This window comes from Molothrus aeneus, chromosome Z (assembly GCF_037042795.1).
Source record: "Molothrus aeneus isolate 106 chromosome Z, BPBGC_Maene_1.0, whole genome shotgun sequence".
Taxonomy (NCBI): Eukaryota; Metazoa; Chordata; class Aves; order Passeriformes; family Icteridae; genus Molothrus; species Molothrus aeneus.
In genome coordinates this window covers 64,702,252-64,726,321 of record NC_089680.1, presented here as the reverse complement: position 1 = coordinate 64,726,321, position 24,070 = coordinate 64,702,252, and positions in this window count along the sequence as shown.

Genomic DNA, 24,070 nt, shown 5'->3' with positions numbered 1-24,070 from the left:
TCTAAAGAAGAGTAGCCCACTGCACAAATGCATTGTATGAGTACTTTTATTCACATGAATCTCATCCCTTCAATATATTTCCACTCTGAATGTATGGACAGGAGAATGAGAAGTTGGAGAGCAACCCCTGCATAAAGAAACGGAGTGTCCTGGTCAATGGCAAGTTGACTAGGCAGGCCCCTGGTAGCCAGGTGGGTCAACTGTGTCCTGGAAACATCACACACAGCATTGCCAGCAGGGCAAGGAGGGGATTTTTCTGCTCTGCTCTGCAGTGGGGTGGCCTCACCCTGGGTCCTGGAGGCAGTTTTGGGCACCCAGTTATAAGAAAGGTATAAAACTATTAAGGAGTTTCCAAAGGCATGCCATGAGGATGGTGAAGGGTCAGATGAGAATGGCATATGAGGAGAAGCTGAGGTCACTTGGTCGATTCAGCCTGGAGGAGACTGGGGGGACACCTCATTGCAGTCTGCACCTTCCTCATGATGGGAAGAGGACATGCACACAACAATCTCTTCTCTATGGTGACCAGTAATAGGACCTGAGGAACTTGCCTGAAATTGTGTCAGGGGAGGTTTAGGTCAGATATTAGAAAAACATCTTCATCCACAGGGTGTTTGGGCACTGAAACAGGCTCGCCAGGGCAGTGGTCACAGCACTAGGCCTGATGGAGTTCAAGCATGTTTGCAAAATGTACTCAGGCACATTGGTGTGATTCCTTGGGGTGTCCTGTGTTGGACCAAGAGCTGCATTTCAATGATCCTTTTAGGTCCCTTGCAACTCAGGTTATTCTATGACTCTAATATGGGAAGAGTTGGAGAGTTGTTGCAGAGGAGATCATTGCTGTCTTGATCTGCAGACAGCTCCATGTATACTTTAGTCATGACTAGTAACTGATAAAGAATACATGTCTTCCATAATATTTTTAGAACTTCTCAGAATTAAACTAGAGAAAAGAGTGCCAGCTGATAAAAGCAGAGCTATTGTCCCATTTTTATTATTACTTTATAGCAGCAGCTATTTTATTTGAGGACTAATAAAGTCGTGAATGGTGCTGAATTCAAATGCAGACAATCAACAGAATCGTCTTCTTAACTTATCACAAGAGATTCTTTAATATGCTTCAGGGAATCATAGAATCATCTAGGTTAGAATGTACCCTTATGCTCACAAACCTAACATTGCCAATTCTGCAACTAAACCATGTCCTTAAGCACCACGTCTGCACACCTTCTAAATATTTCCAGGGATGTTGATTCAGCAACTTGCCCAGGAAACTTGCTCCAGCATTTCATACTGGGTGCTTGTTTACTAAGAGCAGACATCTCTAACAACAGTACAAATAAATGAATTGCATTGTTTCAGATTCTTAGAGTGGCGTAAAAATATATGTTTCAGTATGAGTTTTGGAAGTGAATTTTTTTAATTCTTATATAAAATCACCAGTTTTCATGTATACAGTTTTGTACCACTTGTAGCGTGATTAGATATTGTGGATTACATCTGGTTTTTAATACATTCACCAATTCTTAAAGTCTGCCCACAAAAATATCTGTTGCCTCTTGATGATCATCATTTTTATCAACTTGATCAGTAGGAACACAGCAGACATTGAACCTGATAGAGCTTCGTTTTTAGAAATGCAAGCAAGAACAATAACCTCATAAACCCTAAATTTAATTTAAGTACCCTTTCTTGAAGAATCTGTTTAATCAATCATAATTGTAAAACAATTACTGGAAGTTTTCTCAGAAATATTCATGTGATTATGAATTTTTAACTTCCATTACCTAATTATGAATGTTTTAACTTTTGAATATACTTTGTATCAGAATGACTGCTAAAGAGTCCTTAGATCATATTCTGCTCTCAGACAAAGTGAATATTTTTTAAATGAATGAATTAATATAGAGATTTTTTACTATTATTAATATTTTCCCATATAATAAATTAGTAGCCCAAACTCTCATGGTTTTTTAAATCCTGAAAACATGAATGAAATTTTTCCACAACCAGGATTAGCATAAATGCATCTCTCAGCTAGCCAAACAAAATGCCCACCACCCCATGTGTGGGACAGACACATGTGGTGTACAGGTATCCTTGGGGTGTGAAGTCAGCTCTGTAGCTCAGTCTAGCTGAATACATTCCTAATGACCTACTGGATCTCTGATGTTCAGGAGGAGTTGCTGTTTTTCCAATAATTCATAAGGAAGAGAAATAATCCAGTAGCATCACTGTTTATCTTCCATTCCAAACTAAGTGGATTGTGGTTGAGCCAGTGTTGCTAATTCGGGCAACTGGTTTATAGGGACTAAAAAAATTACTGAGATGTTGAATTTTTCTGCGTCACACCATATTGCCATTGCCCTGGCAATTGGTTTTACTAGTAGACTTTCCTGCTTTCCCATTTATTTAGTAAGTAGTGAAAATATGATCTGTTATAAGAAAACTCAGAAATTCCTTTGAAAAGATCAGTTTTCCTTAGTGAAAACAGAATGTAGTGATTTGCAAGTCTAGAAGTTAGATCACATCCTCAGTCTAAGATGAACTTCAACTAAATGTTTGTAAATTAAAAAAAAATAAAAATGCCTGGCACCTGTTATGTATGATAGTCTCAAAACACTGCAATGGAAAACCAGGCTAAAATGCAGAAAAGAATGGCTTTGTATTTAAAGTAAAAAATGTAGACCAACTTACATTGTGAAATTACTTCACAAGTGAGAAAACTTTAAATAGCTGTTGTTGCATTCCAGTTTTATATGACAGCAAAATCAGTTTCGTCATCAAAATCAAATTAATTTATTCACTTGTAGAAACTTCTTAAGTTTTCTCCTTCCTAATCCTAATCAGTCTTGTGTTCAGTCATTTTAATTCTAACAAGCCAAAAATGGTAACTTTGTACATAGAGCTTTAAACTTCACTCAGTATTCAGCACGTTTTTAGTAATAATGACATCCTGTAATTAAACAAAACATATTACTCTCTAAAAAAGTTACATCCTAGGCTGTGCTGCTAGGAATTATTAATGATTTCAATCTATTTGGTCAAAACACATGAATGATGGTGATTGGGTTTTTTGTTTTTTTTTTAGAAAAATGCCATAATAATGATATTAAACTTTAAGTTATTATTTCACTTTAAAATCCATAACATAACCCCCAAAATGATACCTCCTTAAAAAAAAAGTATAATAAAATTCATCACTATCCCTAGGTGCTAAAGTTATATCTATCACATCAGAAACATATTGTTCTTAAAAATCTGTTCACCCAAAGGCAATCACAAAATCCAGAATCTATTTCTGCATGTTATAATACATGCTTTTGCCCATATCAAATAAAATATTTACAAACTGTCTTATTCTTTATTCAATGAACTGTGTCATTAATGAAAATTAATTTCAGAATTTAGATGTAAATACAGCATTTCTCTATATACAAGTTTATGAAGATTAAATACTATAATCCATGCTATTTAAGAATATGACATCACAAAACATAACAATAAGAAATCCCAAATGTGGAGCTATTTAAAGTTTAGATAGGTGAAATTTTGCCTTGCTTTGTCCTGTTTTGCTTTTTAAGATTAAAAGAGTTTTTTTTAGTTTGCAGTGTAGTTACTGCCTGAAATACCAGTGTAACAGAAAAAAAAGCATGGCTGAAATGTAATTTTTTTTATTTTGATCATTTCATATGACCATGATTTGGCCATAAAGACAGCATACAATGTACTTCACTGATTAAAAGGACATTTTCTATGGTTATTGTATACCATAACTTTCTAAAATTCATTTGCTATTTTAAATTTGGATATTTGTCCCAATCCTGAGGAAAACACACATAATAGGAAAAAAAAGACAAACAGGTAAATATTGAATTGTTCTCCATGGCATTCAAAGTAGAAAACAATACTGACCATACCATAACTCTTTCAGGTCAAAACAATGAGATTTTGGGAAAGGATGGACTGAAAAAATAGTCAAGTAGTTGTTAATTCATTAACAGCAATTCTCTTAACAAGACCAGAAAGCCACGAATGAACAAGAAAAATAGTGAATAGGCAGCCTATTTCAGAAGCATTCCCAAATGTTTCATATGAGATTGGATGGGATGTTAGATTTTATCCTTCTGTAAAACATATTTAGTCTTATTTTGCATTAATTTTGGCTAGAATTTTCTTTCTATAGAATAAGAAGGACTTTTTTAGCCTGAAAGACTATTTTAAGCATGAAGTTTCTCACATCATCTATGAAACAAACCCATCAAGACTTTCAGTTTAACTTCTATCTCACACCACTTATCAGATAAATTCCATACAAAACATTAGAACACCCTTGAAGTTTCTGGAAATTGAACACTTTCTTTCTAGCAGAAAACACACACAGCATAATTTTACATCAGATTTTGCAGAAAAAGAAAGCTGGAGATCAATGAACTGAAACAGAAGGCTCACCTTGCGCAGGAGAGAGTTCAATTAGTCATGTGCAAAAAAAAAAAAAGAACCACTCTTGATCTGAATGCACCAAGAATTTTGGCCTAATTTTCCAGTTTTTAAGGCAAAAATAAAAATGCTAAGGAGGGAAATTTTAGTTGATAGCAAAATAGCTTGCAGGATGGTTTATTACATATTTAATTGAAAAAATTCTGAAATAAAATTCATGTAAGTATTTAATATTCTTTTCAGATAGGAAGGATAATTGACAAAAGCAAAATAGATAACTAATAGATGTTAAAGAGATCAATAAATTAAAAAAAAAATAAGTACAATACTATCTTAATTGGGACAGCACAGAATAATTTTGGTATAAAATTGAAAGTTTTAATTTATTCAACTGAAGATTCAGAGCTAATAAAGTACAAAAATCTTTTAGCAGATGGCATCTTATTTTGCCAGAAAAAAAATCATAACAAATCAAAGGAAGATGAGTGAGGTTAGAAATAAGGAATATATTTTCATTCAATGTGAAACAGACTGGACTTGAAACTTCTGAAAACATCTTGGCCACAGATGGCCATGACATCTTTTTTCATACTTTTAGAACTAAAAATATAAGTAATGAGCTAGGCTTTTTTTTTCTTTTGCTGAAATTTCATATTTCAGAATCTACAAACAAACAAAAAGTTTTCTTGGAAACTATTGACAGATTTACATGAAATGAAATTTTATTTTCCTGGGAGAAAATGAAATAAAATAATAATTTCTAAGAACATAAGAATATTTTTCAGAAATTCTTTTCTCAGAGCATTTAAAACTTTTTGGTTTTACCCTACATTACATGAATCCAGATGTAGAAAACTCAAAGCCATTTGCAAAATGGAGATACTTTACTATACAGAGTTTTCAGTAATTTACTTAGTACTATTGCTGATAGTGGAAAAAAATTCCTTATGAAATATGAATAGGCAGTATATTGCATATCTGAGCAAGCCTACATGAGAACTCAAGTGCAGAATTCTGTTGCAAAGTAACAGAGGAACAAGAAAATAATTTACAAAATGTATTAATGTAGTCTCTGTGATAGTGTCGGTTTCTGTGTGAGACTACTCATTAATCCACACAATAGCAGAAAATAAATAAGAAAAAATATTTATTCCAACTTTGCAAAACACTGCCTGTTTCTTAGAATGAAGGTTGGAAAACACAGAAAGGCGATGGAAACACACTGGCTGGAGAGTATTACTTGATAAAATTACTTCACCCTAGCTTGAGTAAAACAGAGAAAGCAAAATGTACAATAATGAAGTGTTTTGGGGTAAGAAAAAATGATTTGAACAACTATGATATTAAAATCAATACAGATTTCCATTTATTCCAAGATACAGGGACATTGGAATAACATATCAAAACAAAAAAAACCTGGTATTGTAATGAGTACTCAGTAACTATAAGGGAGGAATGATATTCTTTGACATAACTGAATCAATTACAGACTAAAAGTGTGTTGGTTTTTATCCTAAACATTGTGGTATTGCTGGAAAAGTCTCTTCTAATTGTATTCCCAATGCTAAACCCATAGCATTTTCTGTTTATCAAATAAGTGCAAAGTACATTTATGTTACAAATGTCTATTTGCTGTAGCTATGACAATAAGCTTCATTTGAAAATATGCAATTAATATGGTTTCTGTTTCATAAATATCATGTCTCCTTATTAGCAAGGAGACACTTAAAAATCACCTTCATTTACCATAGATATGTGTTTTAAAAATTTGATCAAACCTTTGGAGTAGTTTCACAGCTCATCTCTTGGAATATTGCACGCTCTAAGTGAGAATGTGATTAACTGAGACTGGAATAAAATCTGAACTTTAAATTGTTTAAATCAACCCAACTGTCTAGTGTTTCATTACATTAAAAGAAAAAGTAATATTAAATCCGGGCATAATTTAACAATTCATCTAACCGTGGTGGATTTGGATAAAAGTATGACCATAGCTGTTCAGAAGCCTAGTGCCTGTTTAGGATGTAGGGTTCTGCAGGTTCCATGAACTTGGAAGACAATAAGGCTATTTGGTGTCCATGAGGATATTGTTGCAATGATGGTCATGGTTCTTTCAGAGCCTGCCATGTAGTATATAAATGGATTGCACTCAGACTGTGTAATGGGAGGTATTAAAAGAGGAAGGATTTTAATTTAAAAAGGGAAGCGTTCTGAAGCCTAGGGCTTAGAAACTAGACCAAGTATTTCTTATCCAGAGAAAGGTTTCAAGGTACCTAATGATCAGTACAGGTGACAATGTCAACAATTCGTAATGAGGAATTCCAGAAAAACTAGACCCCAGCCTACCAATGTAAGCACCATCATAATTTTTTCTGTTCTAGACATCAAATAACTATGATTTATTGTGAAAAATACAATCTGTAAGCTCACTGTGAATTATTTTTTTCTTGTAGAAATAAACATAATTAATTAAATGGTATTGTGTAAATTAATAGAATTTTTGAAAATTAGTAGCTTCACATGATATGAAAATGGGTCTATATATTTTTTCTTTTTTTTAGTCAAAGGCAAATATCTGTCAAAAGAATAATTTATATCACTATCAAATACAACTTTTAGTTGTATTTCTACTACTATAAGACTTCACAAAACCAAAAACCAGTTCCTTTGCAGTCTGTCCATATCAATTAATAGCAATTAGAGTGTAACTAGTTTTAGTAGGATAACTTGCGCTAGTAACTATCCATGGATAGGTCGACAAAAAGTTGAAGATGATAGCACTCTTTAAAAGACTCTTTAAAAGACTAAATTTTTACATGGTTTTTCTGTATTTATATTTAATCTAATATCAGAATGAATGTTTCACAAACGCACATAGCTTAATGGATACATTTCAAGCTGAGTCCTGTCAATTAAAGTGAATTCTGGTTTCAAAGTTATAATATGTAGTGATGTCTTTTTCTGAGATTAAATACTCCACCTGGCAAGATTAAGAATGGCTGATGTGACACAGTAGAGCTTGTCCACCAGTACATTAAGGTTATTTCCTCCCGCTTTACTTTAAAACAAGCAATATTGCTCAATGTAAATGACTCTTCAGCTTCAATTGTGTGTGCATCACTAAAGGCAAATTGTTTGAGCTACCTAAACTCAAACATAATTTCTGTTGTTTTCTACCATGCATCTTGCTCCATGACAACATAAGAGATTCATCCTGAAACAGAGAGAATATTTTTAAATCACATGTGTAGCTGAAAAAGACAGAAGGTATGAAAAAGACAGAAGGTATAACAGCTTTACCCTAAAGGTAGGACAGTTTATTAACATGTACTTTCTTTCATTGTTCAGTACAAAACCCTGGAATTTCTAATTCAGTCCCTTCGGTACTTGAATGCAAAACTGAGAATTCGTATTTTATAATATGCCACATTATGATGTAAAGATATCTTGCATGCATTTCAGCTTGCTGGGATTGGAAGCTAGTGGCAGCTTGTTGCTATTAGAACAGAAGAGCAGAATCATGCTTTCTGTTATAATAAATACTCTTCTTACCACTGGACATGTAGAAAGCAGCCATTGTCTTCTGTTTTCTACCATCTCAGCTCATGCAAGTCAAGAAATATACATTCTATGAGATACATAAGCAAAAAAAATGAAACAAAAACCAAACCAAACCAAACCAAAAAAAGAAAAAAGAAAAAAATTACCAGAATATTTTATGCTTTCTCTCTCTCTCTTATGTCCTATTTTCACTACAGAAATGTGTTTAACTGCCATTCATTACGTAAATACAGTTGCATTCGCTAATAGTAGAAATTTCAGATTTGCAATAGTTTTAAAATAAACAAATAGTTATGGTATTCTTAACGTCTTGCTTTAGGTATAGGAGAAATTTTATTCAGTTGCAACTCAGTTCACTGTAGCCTTTAGCATAAACATGCAAGTTAAACTCAATCACATATCCATTATCCTTCAGTTTCTGTCTCTAAGTTTAGGCTAACAGAACTACTACAGTTCACAGTAGTACAATAGGTAAATAGAAACTGTTAGATGTTTTGAGAACATAGTAACACATGATCCAAAAGCGAAACACAAATACAGATTTAATGGGGATGAAGGGATTTTAGAATGTGTTCAGTTTGTTTTGTAAGACATATTAATGAGTGTTAACAACTTTCATTACCATCATCTGGATGGTGAATCTTAAATACCTTCAGTCTCATGAAGAACATTAGTACACCAAATGCAAGAAAAGTTCTAATTAATTCAATTTCCCCTTATCTTTGCAGGAGGTTAGCTTAAAAGCTAGAGATAAGCAAGGTTTAGGGTTAGAGTTAACAATATATTATGAGGAGATCTAAACAGTGATTTGGGGGGGCTTGTCCCACAGTATTCATAATTGATGTGAAACTTTTCAGTTTTCATCCAGTTGTAGGAAATGAAGCAACTAGATAGTTATCAAGATTTCATTTTTTCCCTCCTGACAAAAGGATTCTTTTCTATGACACTCAGAGATTCAGCTGGACAATGAAGGTTCTTGACAAATTATCTGGCTCCAAAATCAAAATAAATTCACATTTTGCTACTTCCTACTTTGCTAGAGGTTTTTTAATGTCTTCACAGAACTATAACCCTCCTTCTTCTGCTTTCACTTGCTTATAATTTTTTCCACTATACAATTTATAAAAGTGAAGGAAAAAGCTGCCATCTTGTGATGATTGTCCAATGACTTCAGAAAAAAAGTGACAAAGAGAGAGAAAGAGGTGGGGAGAAAGACCAACCACTATTTTAAAATATGTTGCCCAAGCTGAAGGAGAGCTATTACCTTCCAGTGTAATAGAGTATGGATGTCAACTTAAAACATAGTAAACTCAGGTGGCTACAACATATACTTTGCTTTCAACCCAAATTATTAGGAAATAGTTCTAAGAATATGCTAGAAGCATTATTCAGAAAATATTAAGAAGAGGTGAGCAGACAACTGACTAGTTAAATGAAGTTTCCAAGCATTTCTTCTGATTTTTATAGAATAGAGCATCATTAAATTCTGTAACATGGTATCTTAACACTAAGCTCCAGTGTTAACTGGAAAACTGCATTTATCTTAGCAGGGTTTGTCATTCTTACATCATTTATACATATAGTTTATGAAAAAGTAGTTCCATTCCTCCTCTTTATCCATTGCAAAGTATCAGTGCCAAGAATTGTTTAGTGTTAAGCTAGTAGAAATTATGAGTCAAACAAAAAAAATCTGGTATCAGAAAGGAGAAGAGTAAGATTAATTTTTGCAGACTATAAGTTTCACAGCAATAACTGATGTATTGTATTGACTAGCTGATGAAATCTTACTTCTTCAGGCCTGTGTTTTGTCAAAGGTTTCTTTTTTCAAAATAACTAAAGCTTCTTCTTAACTGGGACAAGGACACATTCAACTGAATTGGCAATAATACCAACAATAGTGAGAAGGTACAACAGTCCAAATCTGAAGACCAGTTGTTCAACTTTCCATATTTATCCCCCAGATATTCTTCCAAGCCTATCCAATAAAGACAGGACTACACCTGACAATACCTTCCATTATTCCTGATTTATTTTTCCATAGAAATGCAGCAAAAAACTCTCCAAAATTAATGTCGTGGTAAAGAAATAAATATTGTCTTAGGTATAATAGGAAATTAAAAACCTCAAAATGACAGCTAGTGATTCAGTTCTGCTTTTCTCCAAGACAAAAAAATATAAGAAACTTCTAATAGCTTATCTTTATGACATTATATGCAGGTTTAACTGCTCATATATCTCTTCATTTCTTCAGTTGTAGCATTATGGTATGTTGGTTTCCCACCTCATGAGTGGTTGGTTTGGCAAGCTCTGGACCCTGGCGAGATCAACAAGGACAAAAGCAAAGGACAAGAGGTGCTCTTTCTTCTCGGAACCAAAGTCCCACAGCTTTAATGAGAACAACTCCAGGGGAGGAAAGAGAGAGAGCCCAGGAGAGGAAATGGCATTCAGGAGAAGAAAGAGATCATCCACTTCGTGGCAGGAGATTTTAAACCCAGGGGAAGAGGGGGTGGAGGAAAGGAACTACAGCCAATGGGATCCAACTGATGGGAGCGGTAAAAGGAGGAACTAACCCGGGGGAAACCAACACCACAGGACTTCAGGGTGGGGGGAGCGGGGGAGGAAGTGTACAGATACAAATCAAACCACTCATTGCAATCAAACAAACCACCCAGTTCAAAATAATAACTGAATAAACTACTCAGTGCAATACAACAGTAGTACGTAGTGAATAATAAGTCAAAGAGTTTCAGTTTTAACACAATGATAGACAATAAATCAATGACAGTCAACAGAGACTTGACTGTCCATTAATACTGTCAGCTATAAAATGCAGTTAGTTTCTTGGGAAGGAGCTTTGGATCCTGTATCTTTTTTTCTAAATATTAGAAATATTAAAATTAAATATTTCAAAATAAAGTAGAAAAGTAGTAGAAGATGTAGTTTCTGGAAGATGTCGTATTAATGTGCATACTATTTCATATGATAATTCATAATATATCCCCTTAACTTGATAGGATACAGAGGGTGAAAATTGTTATATTCTTATGATTTTAATTTCATTTTATGTGTCTCAAACTAGAATGAAAAACTCTAAGGACTAAATTCAAGAAGAAACGTTGATCTTTAAAATGTGACTTAGCAGAACAGAGCTACCAAGTGTACATTTATTTCTTGCAGTTACATTTTTCCCTTTGATCAGAAATAATTCCTGTTTACTCGGACAGCAACTCCAGTGCAAGATCAAACACTCTTAATACAGAGTACTTCAGATGTCATATGATGTCTGTTTATACATGTATAGAACAATTTCAACTTTTCTAACTAGCATGAATAGTTCAATGCCAAGCTTTTGAGACTTGTTTTTTTCTGTTTACATCAGGTATTCCAATAGACGTTTTACAGAAGAACTTGCTCATAAGGGCAGAACTAGTGCCAGGCAAAGAGTGTTAACATGTGGATTGGCATGGTAACTTTTCAAAAACAACAAAAAGCCAGCCACCTTGCTGATCAAAACAAGAAGATAAGAAGTGGTTAGTCTTAATCAGCTGTAGAGAAATCAAATATCCAAAAGACCAGATGCTGAACACCAACTATGAAACTTTTGGGAGAAAATAGAATCTGGAAAGGGCAAAGGTATTTAAGTTCTGTTGCCTAATTAATATATTAAAAAAAATATTATGCTGAAATTTGCTATATACAGCCTGTAATTTGATAATTTTAAAACCTCAAGTGAAATATATTCTTTTTAATTTTTCCACTCACCAGGGTATGTGCATATACTTCATTGTATTTCAATAGAAATTTCTAACTGCATCCAACTGGTACATGTCAGCCCTTACTCTCTTTCTACTCAGCTGTATCTCAGTTCAAAGGCACAATACTTAATGGTGACTGTTGGGTTAGAGTAATTGTAACTGTCTATTCAGCTAAAAAATTAATAAAAATCTTAAATTATAAGTTGGTTGAACAGCCTACAGACATTCAAAATCATAGTTCTGTATAAAGTTTGACAGGAACTCAAATCTCAATAGGATCTCATACTTACAAAGTGAAGAAGGACTTGTTTGCTGAAGAAATTTTTTTGTAGGTTTTTTGGTTTGTATGTTTGGGATTTTTTCTTTTTTTGTTTTGGCTTGTTTCAGGTTTTTTGACACTTATCTGTCTAAATAAATAACTGAACTTTTCTCTTGCTTAGGGGTTTTATTTATTAATGAAGGTGGACCTTCTATGTTTCATATGAAAAGATTAGTAAAACAAACTTACATAAGTAGAACAATTGAAACAATCAAAATCTTTTGCATTGATTCCTGAATGTTATCCAAATATGTCTGGAAATTAAGGCAGTCAAAGGAACTAAATTTCTAATTAACTACTTGATAAATTTCTATCTGGCCTTACTGAATAAAATGAAATTCATATGCAGCTTTTTATATGAAGAGAGAAAAAACAGTGTAAAATAGAAGACCCTCCTGTTCAGAGATGATAGTTCAGGAAGGAGAGAGATATTATTTTAATTTTTAGTCTAGTACGAAATAAATAGTTCTGGCTACCAAAATGACACATGGAAGTGCATGTTATTCTGTTATTCTTCTCAGACCACAGTTTTAGCAAAATTTGAAGTAAGTTGTACTTTAGTTTGAACAAAAGTATTAACAACTCTTTTCTCTCTCATGAGGAATTGTGTAAATTAGGATGATTACATTCTTTAATAATTTAACAAAATTTGATGGAAAATTCAATGCATATTCTCCTTTTGCGGTATTTTCAGTAGTTCTGATTTATTGCCATTCGTCTGCACTGAACTTTATTTTCTAGATAGCATTCATAATTTCCAAAGTACAGAGTACCCACACTGGAATGGATAATTTTGTATCACTGAGAAATAATATCCCTTTAAAAAAACCACATAACTTCAAAAGTCATCTTCTTGAGGTCACCATGCAAAAAGCAATAAAACCCCCACACAGTCCTTAATTTTTGAGACCCATTTACTAAGGTTTTGATAATAATTGAAATAAATTTTACTTAATTATTAAATTTGAACTAGTTGAAAACTGTTTGTTTAGGAATCATGGGAAAAGGAAGTATCACAGAAACTAACTGGTTATGAAGTGGCTGATTACACTTCCCAGCTTGTAGAGTCATACACCATCTCTTTCTACAACTTCAGGAGCCCTCCTTTCCATTCCAGTGGGTAGAGATTTCATAAGAAGCCTTGAAGTAACTTAAAAAAAGTTAATTACACCTATTTTAAACCTCTGAGAAGAAATAGATTTTAAATATGTTCACATTGAAACACAGTGTTCCAAACAATTGCATTAGTAAGGAAGGAAAGATTTGGCATTTAAAGGTATATCAGTGATGCATCATGAAGTCTTATTGTTTCATTAAAATTAAGAAAGCAATAGCTTTGTGATTGTGTCATATATTGTTAATACATGAGTTGCATAAAATACAAGCCTATCGTCATGGGAAAAAATCTCATACTATGAGTTTAAAAGTTTGAGGTCAACTTAAGAATAGTCCCACAAAACATTTAATTTACCTACTCCAGAGAGTTAGATCTGTATATAATTTATTTCATAGACTAGCTATGAAATATACTGAGTTCATCTGAAATTGAGAATTAATTTGGGAGTCTACTTACCTTATTTATCAGATTTAAGCACATTAGATTTTTATTTAGACTTAGATTTAGATTTTTGATAGATCCTTAAGATGGAATCTGACTTCTCTCTTTATTTGGTAAGAGGTAATATTATTAAATGGGCAGTATGACAGAAAGAAAATCAACAAAAATATAATTTATAGGGATCAGTAAAAGCAGTAAAGGTCAACTAATGGAACTCATCATATAGGTAAAACTAAGGGTGAAGTTGTATGTTTTTCATTCTCCAAGGTCAGCTAGAGATGTAAAATTGAATAGATTAAGGAGGCAGTAGATAATGGCATCAAGAAGAGAAAAATAGGTGCCCAGCACCATCCTGTCCTTATCTAATGCACATTTCATCATCTAATATGGTAATGGAGTTTTTCTGAACCTGTTTCCCTGTCTTGATGCACAAGGTCAACCCTGAGAGTGCCTAAATACAATGACCCTAATCCAGGATCATGTGTGTTCTTAATATACATACCAAACAAACAAAGAAACCTAATAGATTTTGCTAGTCTTTGTTCCCAACAACTTTTATTATTAGTTATGAAAAAGCAACAGCAGTATTCTATAGAAATTTATTTCCTCTGTATTAATGTGAAAATTAGGAAGGTTCATATTACATTCTTACTGAGAAAGGATAAAAGAAAATGTATCATATCTGAGAATCTAAGTTAGTTAAGTGAGCACTCTAATGAGATGCAGATTTAAAGTTTAAAATCTGTTTCTGTAAATATATTCTTATCCATTGAGGGTGTTTATGTAGTAAATAATACTGGTTTTATATTTATATGGAGCCAATCAATTCCTGATTATGGAAGACTGATATTGCAAGACTTGAAACAGCTTAATGCAACTTAGTCAGTCCTTCATTGAATCATCTGTCAAGACCAGCTGTCTCTAATTTTTTTCTTTTAGAGGACATTTGTATAAAAGCAGTTGGTTGAAACAGAAGCTGAAGGAAGGACAAAGATGGAGGTGCAGCACGAGTGCCTGGTCTTGTTAAATCTCATGATATTCCCATAGACCCACTTCTCAAAGTTGGCCAGATCCCTGTGGATGATATCCTCTCCTTCAATTGTGATCTCAATTTCATCTGCTAATGAAATACTAAGACAAAAATAATTTTTACTTATCTAGAAAACCATAAGTGAAAGAAGACAAACCCACATTTTCTCATTCCTGCACTTTCCTTTTTTGATTACTTTATTTTTTGTCTTTACTGAAATTTCTGTCAAGAGGCTGGTAGGTAGTTCTTGTATGAGGAAGGTGTTTTAGGTAGTAATTGAAGATCTTGTCACCTGAATTTATTTCTAGCATCACTAAGGGTGAAATCCAGAAGTACTGGCTTTGTCTAGCATATCAGAAGTCCTTATATTATGCAGAGTTCAACTATTTTTGCAGACCATCAACAACACCATGAATTTCTTATGATCCAGCAAATAATTAATGCAGATATAAATGAAACAGAAATGGACCAAAGCTAGAAAAATTTCTTTTTCACCTTCATAGTAATAGAATAATGTGAAGAATTAATGATGTGAATTGAACATCCAATTACACCTCATTTAGTAACAAAGAGAATAATCTTTTAGGTGTATTGGTCTACACAATTGGTCTACACAATGTTTCAGCTGACATTATTCTCACAGTCTCAGTTGCTTTGTTTTAAAAAGAAAGTTGACCTACAAAAAAGTTTTGGTAATTTGGAATTTTTTGTGGATTAACATGAATAAATAGTCTGGATCCCAATTCTTTTTACACATAAAAACTGGAAAATTAAATAGGAAAATAAATTTTTTTCCAGTGTCCCTAGTGGTTAATGTCTGCTAGTTTTGCTATTGTGGAAAATAAAACATCCTGGTATCTATAACAGCTGGTGAATTTGCTTATAGGACAAAGGATTTCAGACAGAAAATTCATAGCTTCAGGACGAAAAAAAATCAGCCTTTTTGAAGCAAATTCCTAGAAACAACTTCCTAAATCTTCCTCACAGAAGTTTGTTTAGACAACAAGGAAATCCATACTATCTTGTGCTTTCATATTTGGATGACTTTGTCTTCTTTGTCTTATAGTATTCTAGGTAATTGTGACATTTTTTCATAATATTTGATTAACAGTCAAAATTAAAATCACTACAATTATGATATGAACTTACTATATCCAAGGATTTTATTGTTCATACTGTCTCAGTTGTTAAGGGCAGTGCTTTTATATGCATTCTACCCTTTATGCTTGGGCTCTGATAGTTTAAAACAATTGACAACACTAATGGTAATTAAAAAACTAGAGCAACTAATGAATAGGTTAGAATCCTATTACCTGAAAACTGAAATTGATAAGCAAACCAGAATTATTTAAAACCATAAATTATTTTTAATATGACCATTCCATTCTCCTTTTTTTTCTCTTTTACTATTCTCTGTTCAGTTTAGGGGAGAAGTAAAATAGGCCTAAGATTTCAATAGAGTGTTTCTTTTTTATTAACTAGACTCAGAAATGATACACTGAGAAGTTCAGGCCAAATTCTATATATAAAGATTCTATTTCAGGAACAGCGAAAAAGACTTGATGATGATTATCTGCTATTTCTGAAGTTATGACCTTGAACTTTAAATTTATCTTTAAAAATCTGAACCTGAAATGAATATTATAGTTTCTTCAGCTTTGAGAATATTTAGCTATTATCATTATGGGTTGATAAATCAACTAGATTCAAAATCTTATTTAGAATGACAGCTTATTTACTCCATATAAGCAACAAGTAAATATAGATTGATAACTTTACCTGACTGTATGATTTGATGCATAAAAAAGGATTTTAGTTCAACCATCAGTTTAGATTATCAATTTACTAAACTGGGTTGCCTGCCAGACTGATGTGCTTTAGTGGCTGATGACTGAAGGGGTTCATGGTACACTCTGAAGAACTCATTAACTTCTAATATTTCCTTTCTCTGCTATCTTGGTGAAAATCAGCAAATCAGGAAAAAATGTGTTGGCCATAAGATTTAATATTTCCATATATAAGTATTCCACTTTCGAGGTGTATCTAAGTATATGTATATGTCTATAAAACTGAGGTGTTATTTCACCTTACAGAATTACAAAATGAAAATATTGTTATGAAAAGATGATCTAAAATTACACTAAAATGTTAACAGAGTCAACAATAATTTTATACTGATTTGATAAAAAGAAAAAGAAAAAGTGTTGATTAAAACTGAATTTTTTTGGAAATTCCCTTTGAAAATTTCAAAGAAATTTGAAATTTCAAAGTTTCAAAAAATATTTTTTTAAGTCTTTCCTGTTAATATAAGAACTAATTATTATTACATATTTAATCAGAAAGTGAGAAAAAATATGTGCCCTGATTCATTTGATTGAATGCATCTCTGCTGCACAGAATTAGCAGTGTGAATAAACAAAAAGGTGACTTCCCATCCACTTCAGAATTGTAGACTGCATGACTTCTAGAAGTTAAATTTCCTTCCTTCCTTCCTTCCTTCCTTCCTTCCTTCCTTCCTTCCTTCCTTCCTTCCTTCCTTCCTTCCTTCCTTCCTTCCTTCCTTCCTTCCTTCCTTCCTTCCTTCCTTCCTTCCTTCCTTCCTTCCTTCCTTCCGCCACTTCCTTCCTTCTGCCACTTCCTTCCTTCCTTCCGCCACTTCCTTCCTTCCTTCCGCCACTTCCTTCCTTCCGCCACTTCCTTCCTTCCGCCACTTCCTTCCTTCCACCACTTCCTTCCTTCCTTCCGCCACTTCCTACCGCCACTTCCTTCCGCCACTTCCTTCCTTCCGCCACTTCCTTCCGCCACTTCCTCCTGCCACTTCCTTCCTTCCGCCACTTCCTTCCTTCCGCCACTTCCTTCCTTCCGCCACTTCCTTCCTTCCACCATTTGTTTCCTCCCGCCGCTTCCTTCCTTCCTTCCTCCCTCCCACTCTATTTCAACATTACTTTCTTCATAAGTGAAACAAACAGTTTTATATATGATTCACCATGATTTCAGTAGGCTGTATTACCACATCTACTGCAGACTAATAAAACTATTATTCTCCAAAGTCTTCCTTTGCTTGCCCATTTTCTTATACAAGAAATAAATAAGAAAGGAAGAAAGAAGCAAGATAAAAACAGTAACCAGTTTTTTGCTCCCTCTGAAACATTATTTGACCATTAAGGTTCATAAATGCAGTACAGAGTCTGTTTAGAATCATTAATGAAAAGCATATTTGTGTATAAATAAAATGTTAGCAAGTTAGAATATTGTATAGTTAAAACAATCAAGCTAGCAGGGAAGAATGGGTCATAAAAAAAGTTTAATGAAACGCAGACAGAAAATTCTATTGATTCACTAACAAAGCATTCACATATCTTCACAATTTCCTTCTAATATAATTCATAAAAAATTCTGAGTATCTTTTAGATACTGAGGTGTCAACCTACATCTGTAAGAACTCAATTGTATTTAAATAATAAGCGGTGCAACTTGTTAATAAAGAAAAATAATAATGTTAAGGCTTGTATCAGTCTTTCTTATTGGCATTCACTGCATATTTTGCATCAGTGAACAGATGCAAGTACATAACCCTCCTGTGCTAAGGGAAAATGCAAGGTAATCTTAGTAAATCTTATTACATTAGGACTTTAGCTCATTAATGTACAATGTTTTTATACCTTATTCAGTTTTGAAAGTCTAAGACCTTAGTCAGAGGATTCCAGAGGCAAAGGAGGTAAATACAATAGCTTTAGGTCATAGTTGGAGTTCAGATTTCTTAGTAAAAGGGTAGTCTCCTCCCTCCTTTCCTAACATTTATTGAAGTTTTTTGAATATATTTATTTCTTTTCTTTTTTAAACATAATAAAACCAAAACCCAAAGAAATAAAACCTAAAAAACCCCCTCAAATCCAAAAAGTTATCCAAAAAATAACAAAAAACCCCCGCCATTATTCTACACCTTTGAAACTATAGGATTAAAGAAGTACTGAACAATTTTTTTTTTTTTTTTTTTGGTCATTGTTCCACGGAGGCTGCAGAGAGGATTCTTCATTTCTAGAATGGATTTTGTTATGGTTTTCTTTCCTTATTGTTTCATGTAAAAGGGCCAGTATTCCTTTTCTCTTCTTCATTGCCATTCTAAACTAAAATATCTTTAAATTTTTCCAGAAAATTAAAAAAAACCCAAAAAGCCAACATAACATATACAAAAAAATGAGTTCAAATTTCATCAAAAGACCCAAACACTTAGGCTTTATCTGGGAAAGTAAAAGATTCAAATGAAGCCTCACTGCTTTAGACCTCAAGGTCTTTGCCTCAAAGACTTGTTTTCAATGCTGTGTTTGTAACTATAATAAGCAATTTCAGCTGTTTCTTGTCTCTACTTCATTAGAAGGATGAGCTACACAAATTTGTTTCTTCCCACCACCATGCTCTCCCCAAAAGGCTTAGTCATGTAGCTACCAATTTTTCAAAATTAAGAATGCACAGAGACAGCCTAATTTCTGACATGTGCTTGTTCTAAGATACATATTTTTGGCAATATTTCATATTGTTTATTTCAGGCTAAGCCTGCTCAATACACAAATATTATTTTTGTTCCATATTCAGAAACATAACCCTTCCTGTATATTTCCACAGAAAACAAGAAGCCTGACTTGGATCTTGGAATTCCACTAGCGTGGCAAATGCCTATTTACCTACTACATATTACCCCCTGTTTTATTTCCACTAGTTACTCTACTTCTTGGTGAAAGGAAGTCTTTCATAGTATGCAGTATCAGCTTTTCTTCTGGAGAAGTGTTGGTGCATGGTCATTGTAGTTAGCTAGAGATTTTCTGCAGATAATGAAAGCCATGGAGGTGTTATACACTTCCACTGAGAATCACAAAAATGAAAAAACTTATCTGCTTTAAAGATAATTTCTTTAGAGGGTACAATATGACCTTGTCATGAATGCACTTACAAAATGTTTTATGATCTCTAGTATAAAGTGTGGAAATATTTTACATTCTAAACTGTATTTATATTTTGCATTTACATATCATAGATCATAGTCTTACTAGATAAATGTGCATGTAGACAGTATTTGCCCATGAGCTTTTACTTAGAGTTTCAGTCGTAAGTATGGCCAGTCAGATACAAAAAATATGAAAACACGAGGAAGAACAAGATGCTTTTGAAATTACACTCTCTAATATGGATTTACTACATGGGCATTCATAAATGGAACCTTTAACATACCTCAATTGCTGACCTATCAGAAAAAGACTTAGAAATATGATAATATAAAGCCTTCACGTTCTTATCTGTAATAATTTAATGTCAAATAGTTTCCTGAAATCTCTCTTTAAAGGTAATCTCTTTCTATTGTATTTGCCTAGACAGAAAAGCATAGTCAGAGTGCCACTTCAGCCCCAGAAGTACAGTTGGAACTTATTCTTTTTTTCTAGAGATAAATTGCATACTGCAAAAATAAGTGTTAAGGTATGGAAATTACAGATTTGCTTTTCCTGCTCCTCCCTTGAGGAGGAGAGTTTATGAAAAAGAGCCCTCATATGTGAGCTATTTAAATTATTCAAAGTGTACATTCCTAGTCTGAGAAGTAAAAACCTACAAAGAAGTAAAGAGCTAAAAGCATTTGCATATGCAGCAGCTGGAGGTGATGAAAGTCATGTAAAATGGGATAAAACAGATCATTACAGCTGAATGAATGTAGTGACAATTATTAATAGATATGAATTCTATGGGAGAAATAAATATGATACACTTGAAACACCAGCATAACTCTATTCCTTTCACTTCTTGGGCCATTTGCAGTATACTTTTGTTTCAGTATAGAATTTCCTATTTATACTGTTTAAAAATTCAAATCACCTAATGAAATAAAAATTCTTACAATGAAACAGCTCACACATAATTTTATTGTCTCTGATCTGAGAAAATAGTACTCCTGTGGAAGTAGTCTTTTCTCTTGCATTCATTTTCTGATGCTGTCATGGCTGATCAGAGATAATGATAAAGATATTTACCGTATTATATGCTCTCCATTAAGATAGAACCTTCCTATTTGGGAAGTATTGAGCTTCATTGAGTTCAACTGCAATTCAGGACTGCACTTTTAAAACCCATCTTTGTTACCTACTTGGGAAAGCATATTCCTTGTTGTCTGCTTTTTATGTAACACTTGCACACAAGATTTGGATTTTATTCTGAGAATTGATTTTTTTTTTTTAATACCAAAACCATTTATATCCCTGAGATAACACAAAAGTACTTCTACTGATGTATTTTTTTTTCAGCAAAGCAAAGCTAATAAATGTGAAATCCTCTCTCCACACTCAAGATATCAAGGTAAGGTGGATACATTTGAAAAATTGCTCTAATACATCTGAAAATACAAAAATCAATAAGCTATAAAAGCCAAAAAGCTTCTTCAATTTCATTCCCTTATTGCTCAGCATAGTTGTCCAGGGCACTGAGAACAGTACAAGGTTGCAAAAAAGTTGTTATACCTCTAGTGTGCATAGTGAAGAATATAAGAAAACCTTACGCAAGTCTGCAGGCACACTTGAGACATAGAAGGGAGCTAGCAATGACCTTCAAATTCTTGCCCATTTGATCGAAAACCTGAGAATGTGCTTGAGGGATTCTGCAGCCCCAGCTGTAGTTCATGTCATCCTTGTGTGAAAACAAGATAAATCCTTTAAGACTGATTTCTGGATGCTATTCTTGTGTCTTTTTGGGCAGAGGCACTCCCATTTTTTAAAAAAAGTTTCAATATCATTAGAAATTAGGGCATAAAGCTGCCTGAGCAAGTGGGGATTTTTTTTATTTTTTAAATGAATTTATTTATTTCCAAAGTAAAAATACAAACATTTTAGATTGTCTGCATTTTGAAAAAGGAAATCAGAAGAACAAAAATAAAATTAGAGAAAAAGCAAAATGTAAGGCTTGAAAGTTCATCTTTCTGAACAGACATGTAAACCCACTTCCAGCAGAAGGGTACAGCTGGTCCATATCCTGGTGGCCTTTTCACAAGAGGAATTTAGGACTGCTACTATACTAACTTCACAGTCTGGAAGTCGTGAAATTAGATAATGAACCATATTATTATTATTATTATTATTATTATTATTATTATTATTATTATTATTATTATTATTATTATTATTATTATTATTAGTGTTGGTATTGATATTGGTATTGGTATTATTAGCATATAAAATAAATAAAAAAGCAGAAGGTTGCTAAACAGGATATTTTAACTGAGGACCACCACTGAGCTTCAGCCAAAACCTTTGTTAATAAGATTCATATGGCATGCTAGAGGTCTGTACCCAGAAGAAGTAAAGGGACAAAGAAACACTGCTGTTTAGCCAATGGTCTCTGAATCCTAGTGTTTCACTTTCCTATGGTAGCCAGGGAACTGCTTCAATGTGTACCACCTATCATCATTCTTCCCAAGAAATCTTGCATCATTCTGGGAATTATCCAGTAAAAATTTTCCCCTGCATTTCCCATTTATTCCCCTTCCTCTCTCCTCTGCATCTCTAAAATGGAATGAGGATGAGAAAGTGAGGATCCGCCTTGCATTTTAATATTTATTACCACTATACTACAAGTGTTATTTTATGGATCCTTACAAAAAATCCTCTAAAATTACCCAGTATTTACAGTTTGAGAGAATATTCATATGACAGAAAACAAATCAATCATTGACTTTGAAAAGTAAACTTGCCTTTGTCAGAGTACACAACCAGTTTGAGCAGGTGCTGCTTGGAACCTGAAGGTGAGGTGTTATTATCAGGTATGCCTTATGCTGTTTATTATATTCTGAGAAAATACAGTCCTGCCATTCTTTCTCATACTTGCTCAGTCAAAATTCTCTCTCAGCTTTCTAATTATGGAAATAATTGTGCTAATATGTTCTATTAAAAAAACCCATAGAAAATCAGTACAAGAAACTCCTAACACATATAGGGAAATCAGATCATGAGACCTTTCTGGAATTATGGTGAGATATACATAAACAAGCACTTGACAATATGTGGTCTGAATGACAACATAGATGAGACATCAATTTCCTGAGTTAAGGACTTAGAGAGCTGGGATACATCACCAAAAAACTGAAGAAAACCTACCTCTTTTTTATATACTGTCCTCAGATTCAGAGGCACAGAATTTTAATAAAGCCTTCAGAATAAGTCCCAATAATGCACTGTATTGTATAATTGAATAATACAATTATTCATTTAATAATATAATTACAATAATAAATGAATAATACAATTTATAATTAAATAATACATTTAAGGAAGTGTTGCCAAGCATAGGAACTGGTAGCCAAGGGAAATGATGGAGGTACCTTCTCTGGAGGTATTTAAAAGACACGTAAATATGGCACTTAGAGATATATTTTGGTGGTACTGTGTTAGGATGGTAGTGAAGACATTTTCAGGGTAAATGATTCTGTGATTAAGAACTGGAGAACACTGGAAACCTTAAATATTTAGGAATGATATTTTGAAGGAATAAATTAGCAAAGCCATGGAAGTAGAATGAAACATGAGATGAAGGGGGAAAGAGAATAAACTACAACATTGATATACCAGAGGAAACAAATCTAATTACATACAATAGTACAAATGCCAGGTTATTTAATTAAGGACAATGTTATTAAAGGAAATATAGAATGATTTAAGCATTGATACAATTAGCCCGGAAATCATCAGTAGAGTGAAGATTGGGGATTATGGTATGAAAAATATCAGAGGCCGGACATGATCTGAACTCCAAATGTACTGAAGAACTTTTCTGTTCATTTGATGCACAAAGGCTTTATATTTGTCTGGAATATGATTTATTTTTTAATTGTTTTGAAGGCAATAGGACATGATGGCCTCAGGAATTCTTCTCCAGTTCAGCAACTTCTGTTAAAATGCTGATTGAAATGGATTTAAACTGAGATGAAAAGACTAAGTTTATAATGCTATGCAAAATCCTTCATATTTATATCACTGGGTAGACTGTACTCTGAGATATTGAGAATATGCCAAGTCTTTTAAATCTCTGCAGACACTTCTGCAATGTTAGTTTTTTCTATCAAAGCCAGAAGTTTAAGTTTAGTTTAGATTAGTTTAGTTTAGTTGAGTTTAGTTTAGATTATAGAAAAAGGCAAAAGAACTACATCTATTACAAAATTTATATTTATGAAGCCTGATATACTGCAAATGTCAGTATGGCACTGTGAACAAAATGTACAAGAGTCAAAGTGGATTTTTTTGAATTTACTGTTTACAACAACAAAACTTTATGTTTGTTTTGGTTTGGTTTTTTTAACTCAGAGTATGATGTTTAAATTGCCATTTTATAAATGATTTTGAGATTTAAAATTTTTGTCAGAAAGCAGAATGTAGGATTTA